Raw genomic sequence first — 14,222 nt, 5'->3', positions numbered from 1 at the left:
AATGCCAGATATATACTACTAGGTGCGTACGTAGAAACAAAGTCACGAGGAGACTCCATGCTTTATTTGACTAGGGAAAACGGAAATACAAATCACAAGCCCAGAAAGTAGCAGCTTATAGGAAAAAGAAAAAGAAAATGTTCGAGTAGCTTAATACCCTGCGGAATCAAACTTGACGTACGTACGTAGCCTTGAATAAGGGCCAGAAAGGAATAATAATAATGAAGGAAAATAGTAGATGCATATATAATGCGTTGCCAAATGCCAGGTCAATAAATTAATCCGTCGTCGACCTTGTTCCAACCATCATCACCGAGACTCCCAGCTCTTTCATCTTCTGATGCCCATGCATGTTCAACAGCTTGGCGTGCCGAAAGTTCCTTGTGCTCAAACTCAAAAGAATATTTGGTTTTCTTGACATAGTCTCCGAAATAGTCAACCGAGCCGCCCAGCTCTTCGACATGCTGCTTGCACCGGTTGGCTAGCTCACAACAGTTTTGCATCTCCTCGATCTGGATCTTCAGCTTGACGATCACAGCCTTCAGTTCGATATTATCTTTGTTCATATTGACGTTCTCAGCCTTCAGTATGGTATTCTCTTCTGTCAGTTTGATAATCTTTTGTTCCATCTGTGTAGTATCATTCATTTTCTCGTGATGACGTTGAGGAGCAGGATGGATAGTCACTAGAACTTGGGCTTGCACAATGGTCTGAGACATGAAACAACAACAATGACATGTGACGGCTGAGCAAGATATATATAATTAAGGAACGACTGACGTACGGTATCTAATAACAAAAATAAAGATCGACGAGCAAAAGTGTAGCTAGCTAGGCTCCGTCATGAGTACCGAGTATAGGTGTTGGCTCATTGCTTCGGACATATCCTGCGTGGAAGCAACTTGCAGGGCAGGTAGCGCGCCGTTCCTGGTCCTTTTGAGCATGCCTTGGAGGTACGCCTCCGCCTGGCCCCTTACCACCTTCTCAGGAAAGGAAGCAGTGCCGTCGTAGCTGGCACGTAAGACAGCGGCGTACAGAATAGCCTGCAGATCCATCGACAAGATACTATATATAAGATCTTGGCGGCACATCGAGCATCAAGTATATATATATATATATATATATATATATATATATATATATATATATATATATATATATATATATATATATATATAGACACACACACACGTACCGTGTAGAGGTAGTGGTCTATTTGTTGGCTCATGTCACTCTGCGAAGCACTCTTGTAGAACGAGGTGATTCTGTCTTCCTTGGCCCTGCCGAGCATCAGACTGAGATCATCCTCCATGGCAGGCCACTGAGGGTGGTTCACAATTTTCAGGGCTAGGTCATCATCGGTGATGGTCGGATCTCGCCAAACCAGGAGGCGGAGCAGCATTAGCATGATGAGAAAGACCAAGACCACACCAGCTATGGACGTCGTCGTAGCTCGGGCTCTGAAAGCACTACAGGTGTTGCGGGCCATGGCGGTTGCGCGCTGCCACCAGTGCCACGAGAGCCACGACACCGGATGTGGCTTAGCGGCGGCGGCAATACCTCCATCGCCAGCAATGTCTCCATCTCCTCCTCCATTATTTGCTGCAGGATGAGCTGCAGGAGCCGGATGTCGCTTAGCGGTGGCGGCAACAATACCTCCATCGCCAGCATTTTCTCCATCTCCTCCTCCATTATTTGCTGTAGGATGAGCTACAGGAGCCAGATGTGGCTTAGCGGTGGCGGCGGCAATACCTCCATTGTCAGCAATGTCTCCATCTCCTCCTCTATTATTTGTTGCTGGCCGAACAACAGATGGGGCTGCAGGAGCCGGATGTGGATTAGCGGTGGTGGCGGCAATACCTCCTCCATTTGCCGCAGGAGGAGCCTGCACGTGATATGCATGTTAGTATATATATGAAATTCACGAAAGAGTTAGCAACTTCACGAAAGAGTTGGTAAATAAAGTGCATGTATATACCAGAGCTCGAGCCACCGGCGGGTTCTGTGCGGCGGCCTTCCCTGCCTTCGTTTTCATGGCCAGTGTCATGTAGTAATCAGCAATGTTCCCGGGCGATCCCATGGTGGTGGCGCGCTCCATCTGATGGCTCGACATATAGGAGCAGATGTAGGCTTGCCCCGAGCCTTCCGCGAGCTTAAGCTTGTCAACCATCATCTTCACTTCTTCGTCAAAGCTGCTGCTCAGGCCGGAGGTGTTCTTCAGCTGCTTCCACTCTACCATGAGCCACTGCGCCCAGTTGCCACCCTCGCTGCGTAGCTTCTTGTCTTTGGGTAGCTTCTCTAGCAGGCTAAGCAGCTTGAAGCGAGTCACTTGCTTCAGCACAGCCTCGTCTCGCTGCTGGACGTCGCCGTCGTCGCCGGCGGCGGCTGGCCTCTCAATGGACAGTTGATGGTTGTTCTCCCCGGTAGTGGTAGTGGTGGATGCACCGTGACCTCCAGCGTTGACGAAGTAGGTGTAGGTGCCACGGGCCGTGAGGATCACCTGCTCCCCGGCAGCCGCAGCACGAGGCAGACGCAGGTGGACGATGAAGTTCTTGACCTCGCTTTCATAGAGCAGGGGGATGCAGACCTCCCCGGATGCTCCATGTTCCTTGATGCTCTTGTCGTAGCCGCCGGAGTCGATGCCCACGATGGTCACCCCGGGTGGGGCGCTGAGAGCGATGGCGGCGTCCACGGCGACCACCGTGGTGAGGCCACCCAGGCAGACGGCGAACGCGTCCGTGATCTTGTCGAGGCCCTGGTCGATGTAGGAGTAGGTCCCACAGGAGACCCTGGCGAAGGCCAGAAGTGGCATGGGGTCGTGGGAGTTGCTGAAGCCGAACGTGTGGACCGGGTACCTTCGAAGCACTTCCCGGAGCGGGTCGTTGCTGTCGGCCTTGATCACCTGGCCCCACGGGGCCTCGCAGCCAGCAGTCTCCTCCCCGTCCGAGAGGAAGACGATGAAGGGCACGCGCCTGCTGCTTTCCTCGTCTCGATCCTGCAGAATGCTAACGGCCTTCTCCAAGGCCGGCTTGAAGACGGTGCCGCCACCAGGGATGAGGCTGTCTACCAATGTCTGGGCCGATTCCCGGCCTCCGCCGGAGATTGGCGAGAGCGCGCTGCTGTCCTTGACGCTGTCGTTGAACTGCACGACGGCCAGGCGATCGTCGTCATGGAGCTCGTTCACGATGAACTTCAAGGCTGCCTTGAGATAGTCCATCCTCGACTTGTCACTCTTTTCCGATTGGTCCGCCGGCCAGCCCATGCTGCCGCTCACGTCCACCACTGCGACGAGGTCGATGGGCGGGTGCTTAGCCGCCACCTGCAGGGGGGCCTCCACGCGCACAAGCACATCCACATCCGCCTCCTTGTCCTGTCCGAGCGCTGACACGATGGGGACGGCAGTCACCTTGAGCTTCGACTCCGCCGCGGCCGCGTCCTGCAAGTGATATGCATGTTAGTATATATTAACATTCACGAAAGAGTTAGCAGCTTCACGAAACAGTTATTAGTAATTTAAGTAAAAACTAATAACTGCTGCATATATATGCATGCATGTATATTTACATGTACGTATGATCGAGTTGCGGGCACTGAAATCAAAATATTACATGGAACAACCTACCGAAAGTAGCTAAAACAACATTGAAGATTGTAATTTGCTATAATACCGAAAGTACCTAGAATGTAAGAATATGACACAGCAAATATGTAGGTAGTTTCCACATATTTATATAATAGTTAGTACTATGTAGTTAGATAATCGTTATGTCAAGATACATAAAAAAATTATGTATCTAAATACGGCAAAACTTACAATTTGAAACTGAGGGGTATAATCCTAATAACCTTCATCCATGATTTCTAACTGTGTTTTTCTATTATAATTACTAGCACATGCTGTAGAACGGGTTATTACTGGATGAGTATATACACACAATAACAACCTGTCGGGCCTCAATAATGCACGTCATTTTCTTTGGAAGTTCACAACTAGAGAAGAGCCTATTGGCGGGCTTTAGGTACCCGTTCTCAAACCGGTACTATGTTTTAGTCTGGGTCTTCGTCACCCGATAAAACAACCGGCACAAGGGCTCTCTTTAGTACTGGGTGAAGGTTCCATTCGGTACCAAAGCCTTTTTAATCACAAGTCACATGATTTTTTCATGCGAAATACGCATGAGTGCGGCACTTGTGATGCGAAGAGAATTTTTTTTTGAAATAACATATATGGATGACTCTCTAGTACTGAATGATAACACCACCCGATACTAAAAACTAGATATACATACCGGATGTTATTATCACCCGGTACTAATGTTGGTGGAACCTTTGGTACCGGGTGGTGTTACCACCCATAGGTTCATGATTTTTTCCAACCACCTCAAAAGTACTAGTACGAAGATCACCCGGTACCAATGATAGAATTAGTACAGGATCATGCATCTTCGTACTGGTACTTTTGAGGTGGACCTACACCGTATTTTGCAGTAGTGTTTAAACATTCTACCAATTATCGAGAAGAAAGCATAAAAAGTTCAAGCTGTACCACTATAAGAAAAGTTAAAAAAAATACAAAACCGCATAAATTACGTACTACATTGTGGAGCGAGATGAATGTGTCTAATTAAGGAAACAGAGGAAGGCGGATGCAACAACCTGCTCACCCATCTTTCTAGGCTGCAGCAACTCTTCACTTCACTTCTTCTTCAGTGCTTCTTTGACAGCGAAGTGCAGAAGTGCCGAGAGATGAAGGGCTAACACGGTATATATAGAGCTGGGGCTGACAGTAAGCTAGTCCGATCCGTACATATATATAATCAAGGATATTTTCGTCAACTCCGGAGCTCATGAATATTATGAATGGAGCGCGCCCATTGGTCTGTCGTCTGCGCGGCTGAAAAGTTGACTTGGCGCATGATGATCAGCTCGGTGATCTCACTACTAGAAAATAGGTTAAAAAGTATACCCACTGTTATTGCAATCGATATTTCTGCTCGCATCAGTACCGGCTACAACATGAGCTGATACTTTTGGTCTGGATCGATGGCTGCCGATGCGGAGGCACCAACATCGGCCTCGTGCTACGTATGACCTTGTACCAAATGTTCCTCCGGAATAGGAACCGGGTCATGGCTTGACCTGGTGCTAATAGAGCAGATATTTGCAACCCTTTTGGGCGCAATGACTTACCCCACTTTTTTCATGTAACAAAAGTAACAGCTTGGTGATTAGGGGTGAGGTTGGACATTTGGCTTTGGTTTTGCCTTCAAAAGCCAAAAACTCGAACCAAAGGGCCCAAAAGCCAGACCTGCATTTGCTCAATCGTTGCTTTCACTGCAATACAAATCCAAAAGCACCTCTACCCCTTCTATCACTAGCTATTGGGCTAGAAAATTACCCTCCTGCCACTAGTTACGTGGATACCGGTTCGCGTTGTATTTTTCGTCGCTCTCTTCTCCCTCTCACGTCCCTCTCCGTTTCCTCACCGGCGCCCCTCTGGCTCCTCTCGGACGCCCCTCTCACATCCGGCGGCCCTCCCCTCCGGCGCCCCTCGACTCCACTGCAACACTAGCTTGCCCCGCCATGCGCTCGCCCTGCCATCGTCGCGAGGTCACCCTGCCGCCGTGCTGCCTACTCCACCTGCCGTCGTGACGTTAGCCCCACCCGCTGTCATGCCCCAAGCCCCACCCGCCATCGTCGCGAGATCGCCCCTAGGGATGTAAACGGATTGAATACGGACGGATATTATTGATATTGTATTTATTTTTATATTTTTGTTCGAATACAGATGGAATACGAGTAGTGTTAGTTTTTAACGGATAAGATTGTAGTGGATATCGACATCATATAAATGTAAATTTTAGTATTGGGATACAAATTGATTATTGATATTGAATATCCAAAATTGGATACGAACCGATAAGAACCCTTTCAAATTGGATGAAATTCGAATATGATAAGGAAATATCTGAACCATTTACAACCCTAATTGCCCCGCTGCCGCGCCGTGTGCTCCACCCACCACCTCGTCACGTGCTCCACCCGCCATCACCACGCGAGCCCCACCCCGTGGCGGGCTTCCTATTCCCACGAGCTCCTCTGTTCCCGCGTCACCGGCCCTGGTGAGTGAGGAAGAATATGACGAGGTGTGAGAGGGAGGAAGAAGGAATTTGTCTCTATGGTAAGGGTCCGCTCGTAAGTGAGAGAAGCTTTAACAAAAGTCACATCTGTTCAACTAAACGGTTTCCAGACTTTAGCTTTTCCAAAAGTCATAGCCCACAACAGCTTTTTCAAAAGCCACAGCCTAACCAAACGCACCCTATATGCAGTCATGCAGATAGTATCAGCTTGTTGATTAGATCCAGACTTAAGAATAGAATTAACGATTCAATGCGCAACGTACTTATGAATTGATGCTCGGATGCTAGGCCTCGCCCTTTTTTTTGACGCAATGACTTGACCCCATTTTGTTTATGACGTACCAAAAGTATCAGCTTGGTGATCTAGATCCAGACTTAAGACTACGATTAACGGTTCAATCACTATTACGTAGCAATGCCCTGATTTATTCCTAGGAGTGGGTCAAAATATAACCCGTTACTGTTTCTTAAAAAAAACTGTTGTTACAAATAGAGCGGGACTACTGTAGTAATCAACCCGCCCCTGGAAAAGCATTTGTAGGGGCATGTCACCCCCTCACCCGCCTCTAACAATAGTGCCCATTTTTAGAGGAGGGGTGACCCGCCCTTGAAAATGCCATTTGTAGGGGTGTAGTGTCACCCCCCACCCGTCCCTAAAAATACCCCTCCAAAGCTACAAATATTTAGATGTGTAATCAAGAAGTGTTTGACTATGTCAGATCTCACTAAAATTAATGATACATGAAATCAATATATATGATGAAAAGGTTATAGTTTTCAAAGATGAGTTTTTGATATTTCTCCTTTTCCTTTTTATCAACCGGGCACAAGACTGGATCCCTTTTCTTGGTCCACTTGGCCAAGCCAATCTCTGCTTCGTCATTAGAGTCAGAAGAATCCTTGGCAAAATTTATCTTTTTCTGGAGCAAAATTCTTCCTGGAATCAGGGCTTGAACATCAACGCATGCTACCCTCTGAGCAAGATGACTCAGGCTCTCGAACTATTGAGAAGAGAACCTTTCCTTAATGTGAGGCAACAATTCTTGAACAACCGATTCAGCTAACTAGCTATTGCTGAGAGGACAGGTTAAAGCATATGATCCTGATGTCCCTGAACCTTTGGACATAATTTGTGACAGGTTTTTCGTTCCTCTGCCTGATCGCAGTCAGGTTCGTGAGCTTCATCTCATGTACTCCTGCGAAGAAGTACTTGTGGAGAACCATGCAAAGGCCGATCCAGACAGCGAGAGTGGGAACACACGAATCTTTAAAGCATCGATTCCTGCAGCTTCTCTATATTGTATCAGGAATCAGCTAACGTGCTCGACAGTAGACATAGAGTCTCGTCCATAGAATTTGGTGAAATCTGACACCCTGTACCTATGAGGTAAGGCAATTTGATCATAAGCCTTAGGGTAAGGCTTATGGTACATGAATGCCGACTCTTTAGGCTTCAAACTGAATTGATTTCGCATCACATTGGCTATCTGTGCAAACCAGTCAACAACTTGAGGTGCAACAACCTGCTGTTGTGAAGGTGGTTGCTGCATCTGGACTTGCATTGGCTGTGCCGGCTGCAGAGCAGGAACTGCAACAGGCTAAACAGATGGTTGTTGCTGTCGCTGGACAAACCCTTACTGCTGTTGGTGTTGGATGGGCATCTGCTGCTCTTGGATGGGTCGACTAGCCACCACCTATCGGCTGGAGACCTATCACCTGCGCCATGTAGTTGGCGAACTGAGCGTAGGTAGCTAGATTTTGTTGGTACAGTACCATCGGCTGGGTAGCCGATGCTGGTATCGGGGTGCCCCCTACTGTGGAAGTTGCAGCGACAATGGTTGCTGGGACATGACCATTGGCCTAGTGATTTGGGGCGACTATTGTGCGATGAATAGGCTCTCCTAGAGTTAGTAGCACTCGATCCAGAAGAAACCGGCATCTCAGGAGGCATCCTGAGAGACGTTAGAGGAACATAGCCAGGTGGAGTGCTGAAGAGGTTCCTCTAGGCCGAAGTAGCCATTGACGGTGCACTGATGGTGTCGTCTGTACCAGAATCCCCATGGATGGAAACGCCGGTGGCTGGAAGAAGGGAGGTGGCATAGGAGCGAATCCCGTGTCTGCCTGTGCAGCACCAACTGCCATCGCTTGGAAGCTGATGACTCTGCTTGAGAGTACGTCAGCCCTGTATATCTAGGAATCCATTGGACAATCATCATCTGATAGATGGTGTTCTGGATGGAGTTTTTCATGACCTTAGATTGGTTGATCATGGCGTGATGCATGGACTGATCAAAGAACTCCTGGCACTTCATGGGGTCTTCAATGATGGTGATGTGTCGCGGCGTAAGAAGAGCACCTTTATGGATGACCTTCCCTTTTCTTCCCACGAAGCTGAACGACTGAAGGAAGGTGGCCTTGAAGCCATCGACGGCTTGGGCCAACTGCTGCTTCTGAACATCGTTAAGATGTTCCTCGGTGATGTTGCTGATCTCAGATACGTCACCTGATTTATCTGAATCCTCGGCCCCTGATTTGTCTCGACCTTGTTGATGTAGTGGTACATGTTGCTGCCGTGGATGCTGATGGCGTGTCCCACTGGGCATGCCCAGAAATGTGTTGGTGCGAAAATTTCCCCGCCAGATGGGAAATCCTCGCGCTCCATGTATGCTAGGGTCGGGAAGATCTGCTTCGCTAAGACGTACCGAACCCAACAAGCACATGTGTGGTGCGCTAGGCGTGCCAGTCAATTTGACCTGCAATTGACAAGGAGAGTATACGTTAGATGCAAAGGCTATCGGCTAGCCAGCCGATGCTGATGATGCCAACAATTGGCTATTGTGTAGCCGATCGAGGGAGGGTAAGGTATGCTTAAAGCAACGTAGCTGATGAGCAACACCTAGATCCAAGTTGAAATCTACCTGCGTGATCAGATCATGGGAGGTAGCCGATCTAGATAGATCTAAGCTGAATAACTTGTGACAAAAACTCAAAACAAACTAGATTAAACGGATCAACATAGCAAGATCTAAGTAGATGTGGATAACTTGTGGTAAGAATATAAAACAAACTAAACGGGTTAACCTAGCGAGATCTAACAAATTACCGATAATTGGTGATAAAAGTAACAATAAGTTAGATTAATGGATCAATTAACCTAACAGATTGATAACTTTTATCGATAAAATAGTGAACAAGCTAAACCCGCCGGATGGATCTAACTTGATCGATAACTTTGAATGCTATAGACAGAGGAAGAAGAGATGCACCGTCAACCTGGATCTGCCTCAATTTAAGTCGGAACTTACCAGCAAATGGTGAACGTGCCTGCTCAGAAGAACTCATAAAAGAGAAAAATCTACTGCAACAATGGCGAAGCCGCCTACGATAAAAGTAGATGCGTTGAATGTAAACGTTTTGTTTAGATGTGGTTGATCAAAGTTTACATATGCTGGAGATCTGTTAGTTATAGCCTAAACCAAGACCCAGTTTCTGATACACTGAGATTACAACTTGATAAACAAAAAAACAAAATTTCCTAATTTAAAGACATGAATCTAAAAGATAACTTGCCAACATGATTTGTGTTGGCTCCTTCCTTAGCTCCAGGCTGCGACGCCTATCATTGGCCCAAAGTCCTAATTCGCTTTTTCTTCTTTCTTTACTCCAGCGTCGGCCCATTCTCATTGGCTCCTTGTCCATCAGTTTTTTGCGTGCCAAAATACGGTGTCTACAGTAGATTCTTTGCATTTCGACCAATTTTACTCGGGATCCGTTCTATCATGGCTGCCATCGTTCGACCTTAACACACGAGAGGGGGACAAATGCGAAAAATGGTTTTGTGCGAGTGTGTGCGCCTCTGGTATGCCCCGAGTGAGACCTAACCCACGGCGTGTCTAGGGTCTGGTCTCACTTTGAGACTTGCTTGCGAGAGAAAAATAATAGTTTGGAAAGCATTTTTCTCAAACTTAATAAGGCGAACCAGAACAAACTGTGGACAGGTTAACATGATAGGAAAGGTAAACGAGAAACGTAAGGAAAACTACGTAACTGAGTCAAGGCGAGGACGTGCTAGTGGAGTCTCTCCTTGTCGGTGGCTGACCCTGATGCGCTCCATTAGATCTGACCATGAACTTCCGTCAGCACCTTTGGTTGGGAGCATCGACGGGAGGGTCCCGACCCATTTCCTTGGTGTTCAGATGCATCCATCTGGATCCGGGAAGTCATCTTCCTTCACCTCGGCCTTCCTTGCGCTTCGGCCTGTTTGACAGGAACCGCCGGATGAGGGAGCAGTCTTTGTAGGCGTGCTTGACGGGGTATGCGTGGTTCGGGCACAAGCCATCAAGCTGCTTCTCGAAAAAGTCAGGGGGGTCTGAGCCAGGAGCTCGTCCACCCTTCCGTTAGGCCGTGGTGATGAGCGAGCCCTCGGGCCCCTTCTTTGTTCTTATTCCTATTGAAACCGGTCAGACCCGCCCTCGACGATGAGCTCCTCCCATTTGGCCTTGCCCTTGCTGCGATTGAAGATGGCTCCGACTGTTTCTTCATCTGAGACATGACTCGTGGCGATCTCAAGGAGCTCCTTGGTTGTCCTCCAATTCTTGCGCCTGAGCTTGTGGACTAGGGACTCGTAGGTGGTCCTAGAGTGGAACGCCCCAATGATGTCAGTGTCGGTGACATCGGGTAGCACGTTGCACAGCTTGGAGAAGCGCCGGATGTACTTATGGAGAGACTTTCCTTGCTTCTGCTTGCAGCTCCTAAGGTCACATTGGTTGCGGGGTGCTCGTACATGCCCTGGAAGTTCTCGATGAACACCTCCTTGAGGTCCGACCAATTTTGGATCCGGCTAGCAGGAAGGTGCTCGAGCCATGTCAGCACTGTATCGGTCGGGAATAGTGGCAGGTTGTAAATGATGAAGTAGTCATTGTCCCCACTGCCTGCTCGGCAGGTGAGCCAGTAATCCTCAAGCCAGAGGCTGGGGTTTGTCTCCCCGGTGTACCTCCTGATGTTCGTCGGCGGTCGGTACCGCTGCGGGAATGGGGCGTTGCGGATCCACGAACCGAACACCCTCGATCCTGATGCATCAGGACTTGAGCTCCAATCCTCTGCGCAGTCGGATCATCCACTGCTTATCGGATGGGGTGCGTGGCTTTGTTCGGCCTCATCTCGTTCGGGTTTGTGCCTACGGGCATCGATATGGTGTGATGCACGTCACGGTCCGTGCCAAGATAGCTCTTGACCGGCGCCCTCGGAGGTGTCGGAGCATCGAACTGCGCCTGGTTGGCTGTGACATTCCTGACTCTGGACCCAGGCTGCAAGGGTTAGGCCTGGCTCAAGGCACGCCGCAGGGAGATCGAACTCTCGGCCTGTTGTCATGTTGTGCGTTCCAAGAAGAGCAGCTTGTCGCATTTGCGATGCAGCTCCAGTGTCGTAAGCTTAGGGAGCGCGGCGAGCACCACTGCCGCCACGGCGATGTTCTACCTCAGAATGTTTGTGAATTTATTATCCTCCACATACATCATGCTTATTTATCCACAAATGCATATATTTATAAACTAACATCTCATTTCTTTGTTTTTAAAAACAGGGCTTACCAGCACTACATTAAATTAGGAGGTGCTCATCCTGCCAAGAAAAAAACAGAAATGCCTCTACGCACAAACTCCCCATGCCACAAACAACCTGTTGGTTCCTTGTACTACAGGTATTACATGTGCGAGCATCTTAGAATGCGAGGGAGATACACAACTATGCGAGGGAGATACACAACTGATCCTAAACGTGTAATGGACTACTCTTTATTAGTGATAGAAGTACATATTATTTTTGCGTATATCTAACTCTTGCTTAATTTCTCCACGGATTCAAACTAATTGCATCACCATCCAACAAGGAACGAGGGGCAACTCCATGAGAAAGAACTTCTAGAAGTAGTTGTCGATTTATGTCATTTTATTCATGCATGATGTGATCCACCCAAGGGGCATATTTTTAAATAAAGAACATGAATTAGCAACGGAGTCTAAATATATTGCTCTTCGTGAGTGGGAGAACAAGCAGCACCATGTCTCCTCTAGTATCATTGGTAAATAGAAGAAAAGCATGCATTCAAGCTTCAATTCTAATGATGCTCTGTAATTATAATTATAATTATATATATAATATAATATATATTGTGTGTATTTTATTTCAATATGTTTAATTTTGCATGCATAATTATATATATTTATGAAATATGTTCCATATTGATCGCTATGACATTCGATTGCGAAATATCTTGATACTTCACAATTGGCAAGAATCCAAATTTTAAAAAAATAGTGGGAAATAGATTCGAAAATTTAAATTCAAATCTGTGAATTTTTTAGCGAGATGGGCAATTCTAGGGGTCGGTCATCCTCTCACCCGCCTCTACAAATGCATATTTAGGGGCGGGTGGTGGTGTCACCCGCCCCTGAAAATAGATTTGTTGGAGCGGGGAGGGCGTGACCACCCCTATAAACATATTTCTATGAGCTGTCGCGTTTCCTACCTCTATAAATAGCATTTTTTACCAACCCTTAGAAAAACATTTTTATCTGCCCCTAAAAATCGTTTCCTTAGCAGTGAATGCATAACGTAATTATGAATTGATGCTTTGGATGCTAGGCCCGTCATTTACCTCGCCCCCTTTTTTTGACGCAATGACTTGACCCCATTTTTGTTTTTGACGTAACAAAATTAAAGTACCAGCTTGGTGATCTAGATCCAGACTTAAGACGACTATGGTTAACGATTCAATGCACAACGTGCTTATGAATTGATGCTCGGATGCTATAGGTCCATCATTTACCTCGCGTCCTCGCCCACCTTTTTTTTTTGACGCAATGACTTGATCCCATTTTGTTTTTGACGTAACAAAAGTATCAGCTTGGTGATCTAGATCCAGTCTTAAGACTATGATTAACGATTCAATGCAACGTGCTTTTGAGTTGATGCTCGAATGCTATAGGCCCATCATTTACAGGGCTTTATATATTCCCAGGGGCCAAAGACACTCGGTTCTCCAGAGGACCTCCTACTGAACAATCTTATATAGTTATATATTCGTGTACAATTGAACGCATCATCTGGCATGTGCTTTGGATCTTGGCATCCTGCACATCGCCCTTCTCTGAACCTCCTCGCGTGGAGGTAGTTGCGCATATCGCCCGTGACATCACAGCCATGGCGTCCGTGGCGCGGCTGTCACCCACACACTGCTAAACAAGAATTTTATGTTTACAGCAGAGGTACTACACGTATTGAGGACTTACATTTTTAAAGAATGTAGTAAATAATTAAGATTTAAATTCAGTAACCGATGGTGGATCGGATCCGGTGGTGATTGGTTCTTTATTGCTGAAAAGCAGTGTAGTTCTGGGTAGAACGCGCGCATGATGAGATAATCATTCCCCGTTAGCGTCGGGACAAGTCTTATTGCAACCGAAGGAAAATAAACCAATGATAATTCAATCTATCTATTACTAGTGGGAGACTCATTATGAAGCATCCACGTGTAGCTATACTAGAGAACAAATCATTCGTCGAGGCGTAATATATCGGACAGAACAGTATTAGCATTGGTACTAATTTAGTTTAATATTCAACTGCATGGTAGTCTATACCACGGCTCTTCAAAGTCTAAGGAAGAAAGATTTGTATTCTTCAAAGTTTTTGGCCCAAAAATTATAAGTACCGGACACTACAAGAAACCATTTATTCTGTGATAGAACAATTCCGTCATAGATAGCTGAAAAATCGTCATAAAACAGTTGTAAGGATCGATGGACCAAGAGGGGGTGAATTGGGCCTTTTTCAAAATTCTAAACCAAGGTAAAGCAATCTTAACCTATGCAATACTAATAATGCTCAATTCACCAACCGGCTAGCTAAGCAAACTACACAAGCTTACAAAGATACAACTAGATATGAAACTAAGCAAGGTAGAGCTAAGCTATGATCTCTAAGGTCAAGCACATGAATAATTGCATGAAAGTAAGTGTTTGAAAGTAAAGAGTGTGCAAGAGACAACCGAATTTTTTTCCCGTGGTGTCGATGTGTTGGCAC

The sequence above is a fragment of the Panicum virgatum genome, chromosome 4N (assembly GCF_016808335.1).
Source record: "Panicum virgatum strain AP13 chromosome 4N, P.virgatum_v5, whole genome shotgun sequence".
Lineage (NCBI taxonomy): Eukaryota > Viridiplantae > Streptophyta > Magnoliopsida > Poales > Poaceae > Panicum > Panicum virgatum.
The sequence above is the reverse complement of the archived record's forward strand: the minus strand, read 5'-3'. Positions refer to the sequence as shown.